The sequence below is a fragment of the Schistocerca serialis genome, chromosome 3 (assembly GCF_023864345.2).
Source record: "Schistocerca serialis cubense isolate TAMUIC-IGC-003099 chromosome 3, iqSchSeri2.2, whole genome shotgun sequence".
Lineage (NCBI taxonomy): Eukaryota > Metazoa > Arthropoda > Insecta > Orthoptera > Acrididae > Schistocerca > Schistocerca serialis.
The window spans coordinates 616,535,288-616,551,139 of record NC_064640.1 but is presented as its reverse complement, the minus strand read 5'-3'; the positions used below and the strand labels follow the sequence as shown (position 1 = coordinate 616,551,139).

At 39.8% G+C, this 15,852-nt stretch overlaps 1 protein-coding gene across 2 annotated transcripts in view; it reads left to right on the top strand.

Moving 5' to 3' along the window:
• The first annotated feature begins 2,364 nt into the window (after positions 1-2,364).
• Positions 2,365-15,852, top strand: part of LOC126469547 (glycine receptor subunit alpha-3) — a 478,682-nt gene continuing 465,194 nt past the window's right edge. For both annotated transcript variants that reach the window (XM_050096664.1, XM_050096663.1), the window contains exon 1: positions 2,365-2,392. The gene's annotated coding sequence lies outside the window, so the exon portion shown is untranslated. The remainder of the gene's footprint in view (positions 2,393-15,852) is intronic.

Sequence of the window (15,852 nt, the reverse complement as noted above, 5' to 3'; positions counted from 1 at the left end):
TCGGGATCCTTATGCGAAGTAAACCTTGTTGGCGGTAGAATCGTATTGCAAGTCAGCCTCAAATACCGGTTGTCAACAGTGTTTTGCGAAAAGAACGTCGTCTTCCCTTCAGGGATTTCCATTTGAGTTAATTGGTAACTCCATAGTGAACGATTGACGAATGGTTAACCATCGACCGATTAGAGACACGCACAGTACACGAGATGAAGCCCTCTGAATTATGAAAAACGATTAAATAAAAATAAATCTTTAATGTATTACATTTTTAAGTAGGTCCAAAAAGTATAAAATAATTTCTCCTACTCAAATACAGATTCCTAACCTCATAGAGATAGTCCTGAAAATGTTTTATTGTGAATTTTTAATAGCTAAGATTCAAAACGAAAAACGTTGGGCACATGCAATAGATAATAGTAAGGAAGTGAACTATTCATGCATCAATTAGTAAATAGCGCAATATTAAGATGAAGTATTCATTCATCAGTCACGTATGGCAGAAGCCCAGCGTTTTTTGTTTTAAAATCTTGCAAGTATTTTCGTAGCTAGCAAACATTCACAACCAAAAGTTTCAGGACTATCTGTATGAGATTAGGAATATGTATGGGACTAGGAGAAATTATTATTATTTACTTCTCAGAGCGATTTAAGAACGTGGTATATTAAAAATTTATTTTTATTTAAATAATTATTTTCTGCCTTTTAGCCTTGAGTGTGTGAAATTTTTCAATTGATTTAAGACATTCTGATGAGATTACAATAGAGACACGTGGTAAATTTAAGGTTTATTTCAGTTTATCTCTTCTCTCTTGTTTCCTTCTACGTATATCTCGTGCAAAGATGCGAAGGCAAAGTTAGGGAGATCAGAGCTCACACAGAGGCTTACTCGCCTTCCAACGAAAAGAGGGAAATGGCAGTGACACACAAAGTACCCTTCGCCACATACCAGAAAAGTAAGTTAATGTTACACTGTCATACAGTTTTGAGTTGTGACGAAATTTTCAAGTCTCTACCTCATCAGGAAATGACAGTGGTAAACAAAGTAATGGGTAGCTCAGTTGGTAGAGCACTTGCCCGCCAACTGCAAAGGTTCTGATTTCGAGTCTCTGTCCAGCACACAGTTTTAATCTGCCATGAAGTTTCATATCAGCGCACACTCCGCTACAGAGTGAAAATCTCATTCTGGAAACATACCCTAGTCTGTGGCTAAGCCATGTCTCTGCAATATCCTTTCTTCCAGGAGCGCTAGTTCTGCAAGGTTCACAGAAGAGCTTCTGTGAAGTTTGGAAGGTAGGAACCAAGATACTGGCAGAACTCAAGCTGTGAGGAGAGGTCGTGAGTCACGCTCGGGTAGCTCAGTTGGCAGAGCACATGCCCGCGAAAGGCAAAGGTCCCGAGCTCGAGTCTCTGGCACAAAGTTTTAATGTGCCAGGAAGTTTCAAAGTACCCTCTGTCAGATGCCAAACTAGAAAGCGAGTTAATATTTAATAGCGTTCCAGTTATAGGCTACGTTTAAAATTTCCAGTCTCTAGCTCATTTGGAAGTTAGATTAATATCGATTACAGAATTTGTACCGAATAGACACACAAATGAGAAAGTGATATCCGTCTTCTCTCCTGCCTCTCGCTCTTCAGCCGTGCCCGCCCGCTCACATTCCACGTGGAATACATTCTGACACTACCCGCACGACACGCTGGTCGCGCAGGACGGCCTAGATATCAGGCGTTACCGACCTCGTTCACCCCCAACCATTCCGAACAGACCGAGAAGAGGGTGAGTTAATATTACATCGTCAACCATTCCTGAGCTATTTTTAAAATTTCAAGTGTCTGGCTCATAGGGAAGCTGGTTAAAAGCAACGAAAACACTTCTACTGAACAGACATGTAGACAAGAAAATTACCTACTAAAAATTAGTTAAGAACCTGAAAACGAGTTCGTGTTCTCGTTGCCATTTGCCGAGTAGCTCGGGTTATTTTATCGTGTCGCATCTGGCTTCCCTCGTTTGCGGGTTGTGTCGCGGAGACGGTAGCCGCCAGCGGCAGTGGCCGGAGCACCGGAAGAGTAAATTGGAAGTCCGGCGGCAGAGGCAGGCTCGAGGGCGTCGCAGGCCATCGGGCGGCCAAATATAGCGGGCGCGGGCGCGGGCGCGGGCTTGTTGCTCGCTGACCTGGCTGCGGTGCGCCTGCGGCTGCGGCCACAAAGCCGGCGGCCGGAGGAACTGGCTCGAGTGGCAGTTAGAGCCCGGTAAGCGGCTGGAGATGCTGACTGCCGATTGATCGGCGCGCCTCGCCGCAGCCTCCGCCACCGTCGCCGGCGCCGCCAGTCAGCAGGCAGCGAGCGCGCGCTGCGGACGCCACCACCGCCGCCGCCGCCGCAGCCGCCGAGCCGCACAGGTAACGGCCGCCGTGGGGCGCCACTGGTCGTACCCAGCGCTCGCTTCAGTTCACAGGGTTTGTAATGAAGATTCTTTAGACGCTGGGCCTTTCTGAAAGCAAAGCACCAGCTAAGCGTGTGTGACGCTCTTAAATATTTCCGGCCTACACCCATTTGGACATGTCAGGAAGAGGTCATTAAATTAGAGACCACGTATTTATTGGGCTTTACGGTCAATTTCACCTAAACATTTCGAGTCCAAAAATGCGACCACCAACTCCGATAAGTTTTACAGAGGGTGCAAACAGAAGAAGCACAGATCGGAGGTGATGTCTACCCTTCTGTTTAGTGCGCACACAGGCGTCTTTTCGGATTTCACCGACGGGCTTCGGCCTTTAACCGACGTCACCGACAGTAATCTATTAGAGAAGGTCGGATGAGGGTTGCATTGAAGTGCTCGACATGACAAACGCCCTGGGATACAAATAAGCATACTTCTGAAGCTGGCAAACATATCAGTACGATTTTTTTTCATCCAGAGTAGCTCACGCCAATACTCCTCAGCGTTTTCTCCCGTACTGTCTGCTTATTCACCAGTAATGACACAATATCGTAAATCGTGGGTCTCTTATTTACGCCCGTGCTCAAAATTTGCATTGACGGCTAGGTCATTAGAAGCGATACTTTTTTCTGACAGAAGAATACGACACTGTAAACCGGCCTTGGCTATCAGTAAGAACATATCATGACAATCGCCCGGGTCAAGTTAACAAGCCCATGGTCTTCAAACAGAATGCTATGAACAGGTTTCTAGTCCCCATTCTACCTTTTACAACTGCAGAATTGTAACCTTTTCAGTAAGAGCAAATAGAGATAACGAAGCTGAGTTCACAGAGCAACGAGCCACGAGCTATTCCTTTACCTTATTGTTGCATCCGCCCAATCACTGGTGAGGAAGTAACAACCTGCGTTTCACAAAACGAAGTTAACATTGGACAGCGTTCTGTTCCAGTTCGCTGCCGAAGAGTACATGATTCTGATGCAATCATAATTTCCGCGACCTGAGTGGTCTTCTGCAGATACATTTTGAAACTGGTGACAAAATAGGCTTTCAAACTTTATTTACTTGTGTGCCCTAATTGCATACACACAGACTGCCATATTGCAGCAAAACATGAAATTTGTATTCACTTTTCAACAAAGAATTCTCTCCATGTGTTTGCATTTTCATCACTAGCAGATATTATTTCCCTACTATGAGAAATCAGTACAAATTACGTTGACTTCTTTGGAGACTCCATTTATTGCACGAAGAGGAGCAAATTCCACTCCCTCAGTGGTCTGACGAGGAATAATAGGTAGAAAGTAGAGTCTCTTCTGTGCAGAAGACAAGTATATGCCAACTATGAGAATGTTCCAGCCAAAATTGATTTTGCGGGATTCCTTTTTTTATTGCTATCAGTATTATTACTTTCACAAGACCTATCAAAAAATCTGGCAGAGTGTCAGATAAACGATGTTGTTCTGTTAGCGTTTTCTCATAGTACTGTGGCAATCTAGGCTGAAAAACGAGTGTTTAGATCGTCAGTACATGTTATAGGTTGTCGCATACAAATACTACAACATATCGCATGTGGCCAACGGGGAACATTACGTTGAACTATTCAGGAGGTAAAGATTATTATGTGTTTTCTTTAACAAATTTGAGTGAAGCATTTTCATTTTATCCGTCAGCAGAAACCTTGCACATTAATGGATTTTTTAGATGAAGATATCATATGCTGTGGCACTATTTCCTTTATTTTTCGGTATTCTCCATTAAGAGAAGAAATTATCCCTAGGAAAGTGCAGACATTAGAACGATTGTCGCTTGGCTGTGTCCTGCACTTTCAAGGAATGTAGAAATGGTTACACCAGTATGCTGCTTTTTTCTCAAGAAGTCATGATAGAGTGTTGAAATCAAACTTACTAAGGACAAATATTAGTTTAAATCGTTCGGATGTAATACTGAGCACTTGTTGCTACGCTATGAATTTGCAACATTGTTTTACAGTTGTTGTAGAACTTGAGAACAAAATTTTATAGACTATACATGTATTTCAAATTTTTGTGTAAGTGTACCACCTCCTTCGAAGCTCTAGAAAGTGATAGCCACAGTCTCAACCCTAAAATATTCTCAGGGCCTTCAGTCTTCCTATTTAATCTTCGCAATGAATTCATAAAACAATTTACTTGCTGTTCTTTAATGTCTCATAGATATACGAGACTTTATACTTAGGAACAGATAGTAACATACTGAATATTTCATTTTGAAGGGAATTTTGTGCTAAATTTGGTAGCTGATGGTGATACACTAAATGTATATAATGCTTTTATTCATTTAACTGTGGCTTATTTACCTATGGCTTATATCTTTGCATTCAAAGTAGTTGCACCGACTATCTTTGAGAAAATAGTTACTTCGATTCTCTGTGTCGTAGTGTAGCGTATAACGAAAACCCAGATAACTATTGTGTGGATTTTCGTAGGCGATTTGGTTTACTTTCCCGGTGCAGATGCGGCTGTACACGATACTGGCATTCTTTATTGAAGTGACAGGACAGATATATAACACACATACATTCTGCGAAAAGTGAGACAATTCCAGCTGGTGTTCTGTGGTTTCAAATGTATGTGTTTTGAAGAATAATGACCTACAAATGATAAGGAAACTAAAACAACGCATACGAAACGTATTTCAGGTTTGTGGTTTCTAAAAAAAATTGTGCGTTGAAAGAAAATATTACTGGTCAACGTCATGCATACACGAATGTTACAACAATAAGAATAATATGGGAAATATAACATATGTTTTCAAAACTCCAGTGAACTAGTCCTTCTCCATAACTTTTGTATGATGCTCATTAGAGTAGTTGCTGATGGGAGAAGATATATTTCGGGACAATAAGTATAATGACAGAAAACTGAGCCAGAGAGTGGTGGTAATAGCAGCAACAAGTATCACAAAGAGATTCACGCTAGCCCAAATGAGAGCCAAAAATTTATATCGAATAACAGTACAATTCATTTGGTCTAGAATAGGAAAAACTTCTGATGGTGAACACTCATACGATTTTACCAGTACGAAGTAATCGAGTTCCATATGGTTTGGTAGATTTAAACCAAAATTGTTTTGTAATTACTATTGTGATTACCTTTACGTAAAATTAAGTTATTTACTTGAATAAAATTACATTTTACAAAAACTTAAACATGTTTCCTCTGGGTTACACATCCACACTTAGTGAAAACAGTACACTATTAGTCAATATTTAGGCAAGAGTGTTAAAGTATGATGTTTTTTAAATGGTACACGTTATAGATCAACTTCCGGAAATTCTTCCCGTAATTCAGGATAAAATGATCTGATCATTTTCTGTCAGTAGTTATACCGTACTATGCTCAACTGCTTCGATCGCAAATATGCCAATCCTGTTACCTAAACTATTTTTTCCTATTTTTGATGCATCATATCAAATCACTAACAAATGAGTTAGGCAGAATTACTCTTGTTACGCGTCAGTTCAGTGAACCTTCAGATGCTCCGTTCATAATTATCAATCAAAAGTTTTTTATGGAAGCTGTAGTAATGATCGGTTTAATTTCAGAGAAATTTCTAGGCGCTAGCGTATAAACGCAGCTGCACTTCTTGCCCCTCCTTCATTTTTGCTTAGCGTTCATTAACAGATGCGTCTATATTACTAGCTTTTCTTCATTTTTGGTTTTGATGGAAATGACTATTAATGAAGGAACACCGTCTACAGCTCTGACTGTCTATCGTAGCACACACACAACTTTTCATTATATTTTTCTTAGAACGTTGCTAAGATTATCATTTCGGATTGCACGCTTCCTAATAATTACGAGTTAAAGGGAAGTAAAAGAATAGGCTGGTAAATTGTACTGCAAAAGATGATTCTTCTTATTTTCTGTGCACAAAGTCCCATCGTCTGTCAGCCGCCTTCACCTTAATATGTGGATTTGAAAAGCCACTTACTACTTTTCGAACAATGAACGCATAAAATGTAAAATCATTTACGTATTACCTATTTTTATTGTTGGGTTACTTTCTTCCTTTGATACTGCAGAGGTAGAAACTGTGGTTTCAGAAATCAATCTGAAATATGTGAGTCTATAACTTTTAATTACTTTCTAAATCGACATTTCCTTATCAAGGAATAAAGGTAGGAATAAAGACAATACAACAATGTTAACATTATTTCAGAAGTACAAGATATAAACCTTTCAGTTTACTATTTAATCCTTTAACCTGAGTCATCTAAAGTATGTATCACCATTCAAATACGAGAGCTGTTTCGGTTTTGTATCAGTTATTTAATTGAAATATGAAAAATTTATTGGTCGTACGTCTTAAACATATGTTGAATTTATCTTACCAGTTGTTTCAGATGGCGACAGAAGTGCATTTAGCAAATCCATACCGCGAATAAACTTCGAAACTTTATAAATACCATTCTCTGTTACTTCAATATATTTTAATTAAAAATCTGCAGATGCTAAAGTTTGATGCAACAATTCCCTGCCTACTGTGAACGACTTGGATTATCTGGTGCGTATTTCTAAGCATAACTTGAAGTTATATGTGTAGGCGACAGAGACAAATTAATTTGTGCTGGACAATCATTTCGTTCCAATTTTTTCACATGAATACTACTTTTGAACATTAAATTAATAGTACTGCGCAGACATTTACATACCTTAGACTGCGCTACTTGTTGTTACTAATTCATTTTACTCGCCAGGATGAGGGATCAAGGGTTAATGCGAACAATACATGTAAGAGAAGACACGGTAAAAAATGTAAAGTTATATCTGACCAGCTTAAACATGGGGAAGAGGAAAGAGCATAAATCACGCTAAAATGAATATAATTTACGCTATATGTTCAAATATATTTTAATAAGATGAACAGTTTATAAGAGCTTAAAGTATCTTCAAAGTTTAGAAATGGAATTAAATTCATGAAACATGGTTATCAATGTTTTATCCATATATTATGTTGAAGCTTACCGAAACAATGTCTACTCTGAAAAAATTCAGTTCTGTGAAACTTTCGAGCTATGAGGTTTATAAATTCAAACCGTTTGGTTCAATAACATTCTCATTTGTTACAGGGCAGCGACAAAGGCAAAAACTAAATCTCTTAAAGAAGTTGCAGCGGCAAATGTAGTATTTGCGACATTCTAGCAAATGTGTTTAGTCGCTCATACAAAAATCATTGTTTTATTTTATGAACGATTGCAATATAAATCTGCACTGGCTGCATGGATTTGTAATATAAGATAGTGTATTGCATATCAGATAGGATACTTTTGTCATAGTATGTTCTCCCAAGCGTTTCAATAATTCTAAGGGAATGCCGTCTACTCCGGGTGTCTTGTTTCGTCTGAAGTCTTTCCATGCTCTACCAAATTATGTTTCCCATCTTTTCTCACATACTTCATCTTTCTATCTCTCTTCCCCATAGCCAGGCATTCTTCTACAGCTTTGAATTTTTCCTCTAACCATTCCTGGTTTGGCGTTTTGTACTTCCAGTTAGTATCGTTCTAGAGACGTTCGTTTTTCAAAAAAATGGTTCAAATGACTCTAAGCACTATGGGACTTAACATCTGAGGTCATCAGTTCCCTAGACTTAGAACTACTTAAACCTAACTAACCTACGAACATCACACACATCCATACCCGAGGCAGGATTCGAACCTGCGACCGTAGCAGCCGCGTAGTTCCGGACTGAAGTGCCTAGAACCGCTTGGCCACAGCGGCCGGCCCGTTCGTTTTTCCTCATGACTTCTTGATTTGGTGCATTCTTATATTTTCTTCTTTTGTCAGCTACATTCAGTATCTCGTGTGTTATCCGAAGATTTCTACTGGGCTTTGCTTTTGTTGTACACAATTAAAAGTACACTGGATGGAGAGTGATGGTGAAGTCACTAAATTTTTGTTAGAGACAAAGGTACAATTACACTCTGTTATAAAAAAAACCCATATGCAAGCATTGGGGCTTCATTGATTTTCAACGCACAGTTGAGTTCTGTCAGTGGATTGTATTGTGGTGCTTGTACTGAAACTGCCGGTCGACACATTGAACGGTTGCTGTGGGCCGAAGTTGTCGCTAGAATGTGTAAGTTGTTAATGTCAATAAAAGACTAAATTTCTGTTTCCGACCGTTAATTCATCACGTCACATTATTCAACTTAAAATCCTTTGATATTCTGACCCCAATGTTAGGGACAACTTTTATACCGGAACTGACTGCAATAGCAGACATCTGGTATCAAATTACTTGTACAGTACTTGTATTTATGTACTGCAGCTGTTTATTTTCACAATTTGACCAGGTCTACCTGTTTTTGTCACTGCTGAATCTCTATGTTAACTTCAATATATCTCAGAATAAGTCATAACAGCTGCAGAAATTTTTTAAAAGTTGTTTAGTTAGTTGCATGTCACACGATTTCTATTGAGATGATATGGAATTGGTCATTTTGCAGGCTATTTGTTTGCGTCTTGTTTGTTTGTATGGTTTGCTAGGATACAGCCGTGTTATTCAAGCCGGAGGTGCAGAAATTGGGCCCTGACCCTGAGACATAAGTTCATTAAACACCCTCCAAAATAATGAATTAGTAATTCAATGACTATAAAATGAAACAAGAATCACAATTAATTTGGTTTATTCATGGTGCTGTCCCTCATCTCAGTCTGCTTTGAACGTCGTCTCAGTTGTAGAAGCCATGCAAATACCAATTAAAGAGTAAATGAAGAGTTATTTACATTAGTCAGCTATTGACAATTACTAGAACTATTATATATAACATTTCTCAGTGTCAATTAATTGTTCTGATCGAGTGGGTCTTTGAATTATGATTTTACATATGTTACGGTACTGTTTCCGATAGCAAAAAGCCGCGTAACAGGCTAATTGGCGTCCACTTAAAGAAAAATAATCAGCATAATAAAACATTAAACTTAGAAACTATAGAACGCAAATAACAAAGAAAGCAACATCTGCACCATTAATGATACTACTACTACTACTAGTAATAATAATAATAATAATTATAATAATAACAGCATACACCGTTGGGACTCTTTTTTACAAATATTGGAAAGGGAAAAGGAAAGAAAAGCTGTCAGCCTTGGCATATTACTAAGAACTGTTCCGGAATTTTCCTGAGTTATTCGGAAAGACGATGCGAAATTCAAACTTTGGTGTCTGAACCAAATAATCAAGCTTCAACCCTCTTTATTAGAATAGTTTTCTGTAGCTTTAAATGTATTTCAGAGATTCCAAATGGATACAATAGAGTCAAACGGATCTAAAATATTGCTATTTGAACACCACTCTTTACCGTTTCATCCATTATTTTGCTATAAGATAATTATACAGTGTTTACCTAAAACGTTCCTGTAGTGGACAGACGAGATGCCAAACCAAAAACTTTTGATTATGATTCAGAAAGCTGCAGTTTGTCACTAACAGGATTCAGATCTTGAGAAACCCTATTCATAGCTGATGTTGTTGAGGTATGTATTTTATTTGAAACAGCAATAAAGAAAATGATTTCAATAAAATGATCATTCCTCCATTTTTTGTCGCCTGGATGGATGCTGCTATTTCTTCTAAAAAATTCTCGTCTTAATGAGAAATATCCAAGGAAACAGATGTACTTGGAGGTCAGTCTAAGTGTGCCAAGTCCGTTAAATAAAACCCTACGTAGGTTAGTGAATTAATTCACTTACTGTTCACATATGATCTACGACAAGGCTTCACAAAGTAAGTTACAAATGTCGTCTCTTGTTAAGACCTTTGCATATGAGTTGCGGATTGTCAGCAGACATTACATATTCCTGGATTTCCTGCTGGCACAGCTCTGTTATGGTACAGATAGCAGGGGCATTACATTTTGTGATTGAAATGACGCAGCAACTGAAAACGTGCTCCTAAGTTGAAGTACACGGGACTGTAGTAGTAGTAGTAGTAGTAGTTTCATTCACCAGTAGGTCACTTTTAGAAGGATATTGGACATGCCTTGGTATCACAATTTAACAGAAAAAATTAAGTAGTTCACATGTACGTACATTTACCTACTTACAGGTCTAGCATGACAAGGATGGGATAGGTTGTCGGCCGTGGCCTTATAGTAGGAACCATTCCGGAATTTTTTTGAAGTAATTTAGGGAAACCACGGAAAATCTAAATCATGCTGCCAGAAAGAAGATTGGAGCTTCCACCTGCCTCACTACAAGGCAACTCTGTTCAAAACAGTGCTGCTTATGCGGTTTATCCCTAGTGTACAATACTGTTTTTCAAATAAATTGTTTAATAATGTAAAAGACTAATGCTACACTTAATTCATTTCTTACTCCTTGTCACTACACACACAATACACACATTGTTTCATAACGCTTCACACACTGCTCACACTATCAACTGAGGTAAGGATCATTTTGTGTACCGCGGCTTCCCATTTGCTCGCCTGAAAAACTAAGTCTGCGTCCCTCTATAACGACTGAGATGTTGCGTTCAGAAAGAGGATAAGATGTTAGTATTATACATTGCATAGCTTTGGGAGTACGTTTTTCCAGAAAAGTAAAAGAGAGGGGAGAAATATAGTGTGGAAGTATTACAGGGACTGATAGATACTTTATTGTTGTTATTATTATTTATTTGTGTACATTTTTTACCAAACTCATACTCTGTATTATCTAAGCAATGCTTCGGCGTATAGAACGTATTGCTTAACAGGAATTTCAACAGCCTTTTTAAATAAAGTTGTTTTAGCAATTTCTTTAACATCTTTTGGTAATTTATTGTACAGTTTTATTCTTTGGTAGAAAATGCTGTTTTTAGTTTCGTGTTTATTCTTGCTTGGTGAACGTAAATTCAGTTAAGATATTGTTCCATGGTCATGGACAGAGTTATTTTTGCAGTAATTATCACTATAACTTTTGACGTGCACAGCTGACTGGTAAATAAACTCAATCGATGCAGTTAAAAACCCCAGTGTTTTGGGCACATTCAATGCGCTCGACCACTACTTTCGGTTACTGTAGGCCTATTATTCTTATGACCCTTTGCTGCAGTTTGAAAACTGTGTTCATACTTTGTGCATTTGTTCCCCAGGAAAAGAGTGCCATGGCTGTGATATGAGTGTACATATGAATAGTACGCAACTAAAGGACACTGGCTATCACACAGTAATGAAACCTCAAAATTGCGTATATATTCGCCTTGAAATTATGGTAGTATATGGACCAAATATAACTTAGCGATCAACCGTAGCCGGCCACGGTGGCCGAGCGTTTCTAGGCGCTCAGTCCGGAACCGCGCGACTGCTGCGGTCGCAGGTTCGAATCCTGCCTCGGGCATGGATGTGTGTGATGTCCTTAGGTTAGTTAGGTTTAAGTAGTTCTAAGTTCTAGGGGACTGATGACCACAGATGTTGAGTCCCATAGTGCTCAGAGCCATTTGAACCATTTGATCAACCGTAGTGAAACGGTGTCAACAGTTTGACCAAAGGGGGTGATGAAGATCAGGAAGGAAGGCCATTGACATCGACCACAGTCGACAATCGCTCCGCCTGTCATAATATACGTTTTGAAATATTCTGTTCGCCTGCACTGAGCTTCTCCAAAATGTTATTCCATATTACAGCAAGAAATGAAAATACGTGAAGTAAATTATGTGAAGTAAACACGTTTGAGTGGACTGTGGACAATACACTAACTGTAAATCAGCTTTTCCAGAAAGTCGAGAATATGTGGCCGCCACAAGAGCTCCTCATCTATCCAAGGTGTCAGACATCTGGAGTTTTCTATTTCATGAGCAGTGTCACTTTGTAGAGAAGCTGGATGTCAGTGTTAAGATAACCATTGCATGTAAGAATCAAGCTATTAGCTGAAAATAAAGAGTTTAATCTCCCGAGAACATAATTTGCTGCATTATTGAGATCGTGACCCGAATCGTCATTAATTACACTAGTTTCCTTCGAAAACTAAACAGGTCGCTCTCGCTGTAGGTAGGGACGTCACAACGCCAGAAGACTGTAACGAAATGCAGAAAGACCTGCAGTGGGTTGGCGGTTGGTACAGAGGCTGGCAGTTCAACGTAAAGAAATGTTTCGTCATTTGCACAAATAAGCGAAAATGCCCACTCTCCAAAATTTTATTCCATATTACAGCAAGAAATGAAAATATGTGAAGTAAATTATGTGAAGTAAACACGTTTGAGTGGACTGTGGACAATACACTAACTGTAAATCAGCTTTTCCAGAAAGTCGAGAATATGTGGCCGCCACAAGAGCTCCTCATCTCTGAAGTGTCACCTGTCAGAGCCGTATTGGCAACAATTAATGGGAGCAGTAACAGCCGTGAAACTCAAGACGTATGCGTTGGCAGCTATTGAAGGTGGAAAACCATATAACCTATTTGTAGGACGGATGAATGCCACACAGATTATCTGGAAGAATCCTAATAAAGTGCGATTCATTCATACCCTATAAAACGTAGTTCCACCGATGCTTAACTACTGATACTCATTTTCGGAACATTGAAACGTAGCTATTAAAGGAAATAGAAAAGTTAAAAAGAAAGGTGCGCAGTTCACCACGACCCGTCAAGTCAGAGCGAGGGCGTCATAGAGATACTTACCCAACTTCAGTGGAAGTTACTTGAAGATAGATGTTGTGCAACAAGAAGAGGCTTATTTTCATAATTTCGAGAATATACTCCCCTGAAGAGTAAATCAGTATTACATTCTCTCATATCTGTCTCACGAATTTCCCGTAATGATAATTTCGTAAGAATTCGGAAGTCGTTCTTCCCACGCTACGTTCGCTGATGGGACACGACGCGGGAAACTGATTGAGGTACAAAACGTATCCTCCGCCACAAACGGTAAGATTGTTTGCAAACTGAAAATGAATTTGTAAAATGCAGATTTAGGGTTATTTGTTGCAACTGAAGGCAAGTCGTTAGCATATTCCGGTTGTCCCTCGTAAGAGTCGTCAGGTGCATTATCTCTGATGTTTCACCAGATTTCTGAAATTTAATTTTTGCAATGTGTAGTTGGAGTCAGCCCGAACAAATAATGCTCACCACGTCTTTCTTGTTACGTGCCGTGTCAATAGAAACGGTCGGTTTGTTTCCCGTTAGAAACAAAATGATTATTAACGGGGAATTGTACGTGCCTATTCAGTAGCGCAGTACAAAATTAGTCTAGTGCGATGTTTGTTTTATCTATATGTATTAACAGGCACGATAAAACACGAGAAATAACCAGTAATTCAGTAGCGCTGTTGCATGACTGTAGCAGTCAGCTCGGGCCAAGGCGGTGCTCTGTCGCTGCTTGAATACTGCTAAATTTTCGTGTTTTACTGTGCCTGTTAATACATATCGATGAAACATATATCACACTAGATTAATCTGGGAGCGCTCTATCGAATGGGCGTGTAAAGTTCTGCTCTAAAAATCATATTCTTTGTAATAGGAAACAAGCCGACAGTTTGCGCCGACGGTGGGCGTAGCATGAAAGACGTGATGATCAGTATTTGCTTGGGCTGACTCCAGCTACACATGGCAAAAAGGAACTGTAAATATTTGCCGAAAGACCAGAGGAAATGCGCTTGACAATTCACAGGAGGGATACCCTTTATATGGTGAAAATGTTGACCTGTTATGGACCTCTGAGGAACGGACCACATCTGATACTATCCCAGTCTGACGTTAGCCTGTTTTACGATATGTGAGTACGTAAACCAACATTTTGTTTCCTGCTGCTGCAAGCCTTATCTCTAATTTCGTAATATTATAATTCAATTAGCAGTATACCTCAATCTATGTTATCAACAGCCCAGTCAAGTGATAACAGATAACCAGGAGCAACAGGGTATCTCAAGTAATGAAAGTAATACAATATTCTGCATCTTCTTAGATGTTTTTCATTGCTAAGCAATGTTATTTTCTTTCTGTTATGAGGCTTAATTATTCTCAAAAATGTCAAATGTCATAATCTTAGCTTGTCAAACATTTCTTGTTACCTTACAGTACCTTCCTCATTTATCTACTGTTGATTACGCTTTGTCACACACTTCCTAGAGATTCACAGGCCTTTATGTACTTCACGGTTACTGGTAGATATGATTGTAATTCCTAGTGTTACAACACTGCATGGCTGTCACCACTGAGGCCGTGTTTCATGTATCTTATTGGAAATGAGCCTTCATAAAATCTAGGGGATGTCTATATGAAAGCACTTTTATATACACTGAAGACTCAAAGAAACTGGTACACCTGCGTAATATCGTGTAGGACCTCCGCGAGCACACAGAACTGCTGCAACATGACGTGGCATGGGCTCGACTAATGACTGAAGTAGTGCTGAAGGAAACTGACACCATGAGTCCTGCAGGGCTGTACATAAATCCATAAGAGTACGAGGGGGTGAAGATCTCTTCTGAACAGCACGTTGCAAGACATCCCAGATATGCTCAATAATGTTCATGTCTGGGCAGTTTGGTGGCCGGTGGAAGTGTTTAAACTCAGAAGAGTGTTCCTGGAGCCACTCGGTAGTAGTTCTGGACATGTGAGGGTTCCCATTGTTCTGCTGGAATTGCCCAAGTCCACCGGAATGCGCAATGGACATGAATGGGTGCAGGTGATCAGACAGGATGCTTACTTACGTGTCACCTGTCAGAGTCGTACCTAGACAAGTCAGGGTCCCATATCACTCCAACTGCACACGCCCCACACCATTATAGGGCCTCCACCAGCTTTAACAGTCCCTTGCTGATATGCAGGGTCCATGGATTCATGAGGTTGTCTCCATACCTATACACGTCCATCCGCTCGATGCAATTTGAAATGAGACTCGTCCGACCAGGCAACGTGTTTCCTGTGGTGTCACCGCCAGACACCACACTTGCTAGGTGGTAGCTTAAATCGGCCGCGGTCCATTTAGTACATGTCGGACCCGCGTGTCGCCACTGTGTGATCGCAGACCGAGCGCCACCACAAGGCAGGTCTCGAGTTACGGAATAGCACTCGCCCCAGTTGTACGACGACTTTGCTAGCGACTACACTGACGAAGCTTTTCTCTCATTTGCCGAGAGACAGTTAGAATAGCCTTCAGCTAAGTCCATGGCTACGACCTAGCAAGGCGCCATTAACCTTACATAGTTTGATAGTTATCGTATGAAATGTCTCATCAAGAACGTTGTAAACCAATGACGGATTAAAAGTTAAGTATTCCCAAAGCAACGTACTTTTCTTTATAGCAATTCATTGAGTATCCTGTTTCAGACCTCTATCTAGCCTAAGTGAGATTACGCGTGCCTTTCGGCTACTTCAGTGTGGCGTAGCTGTCTTGTTACGGCACAACATTTCCAGTCATCAACGGCCCAATGTCGGTGTTGAAGGGGCC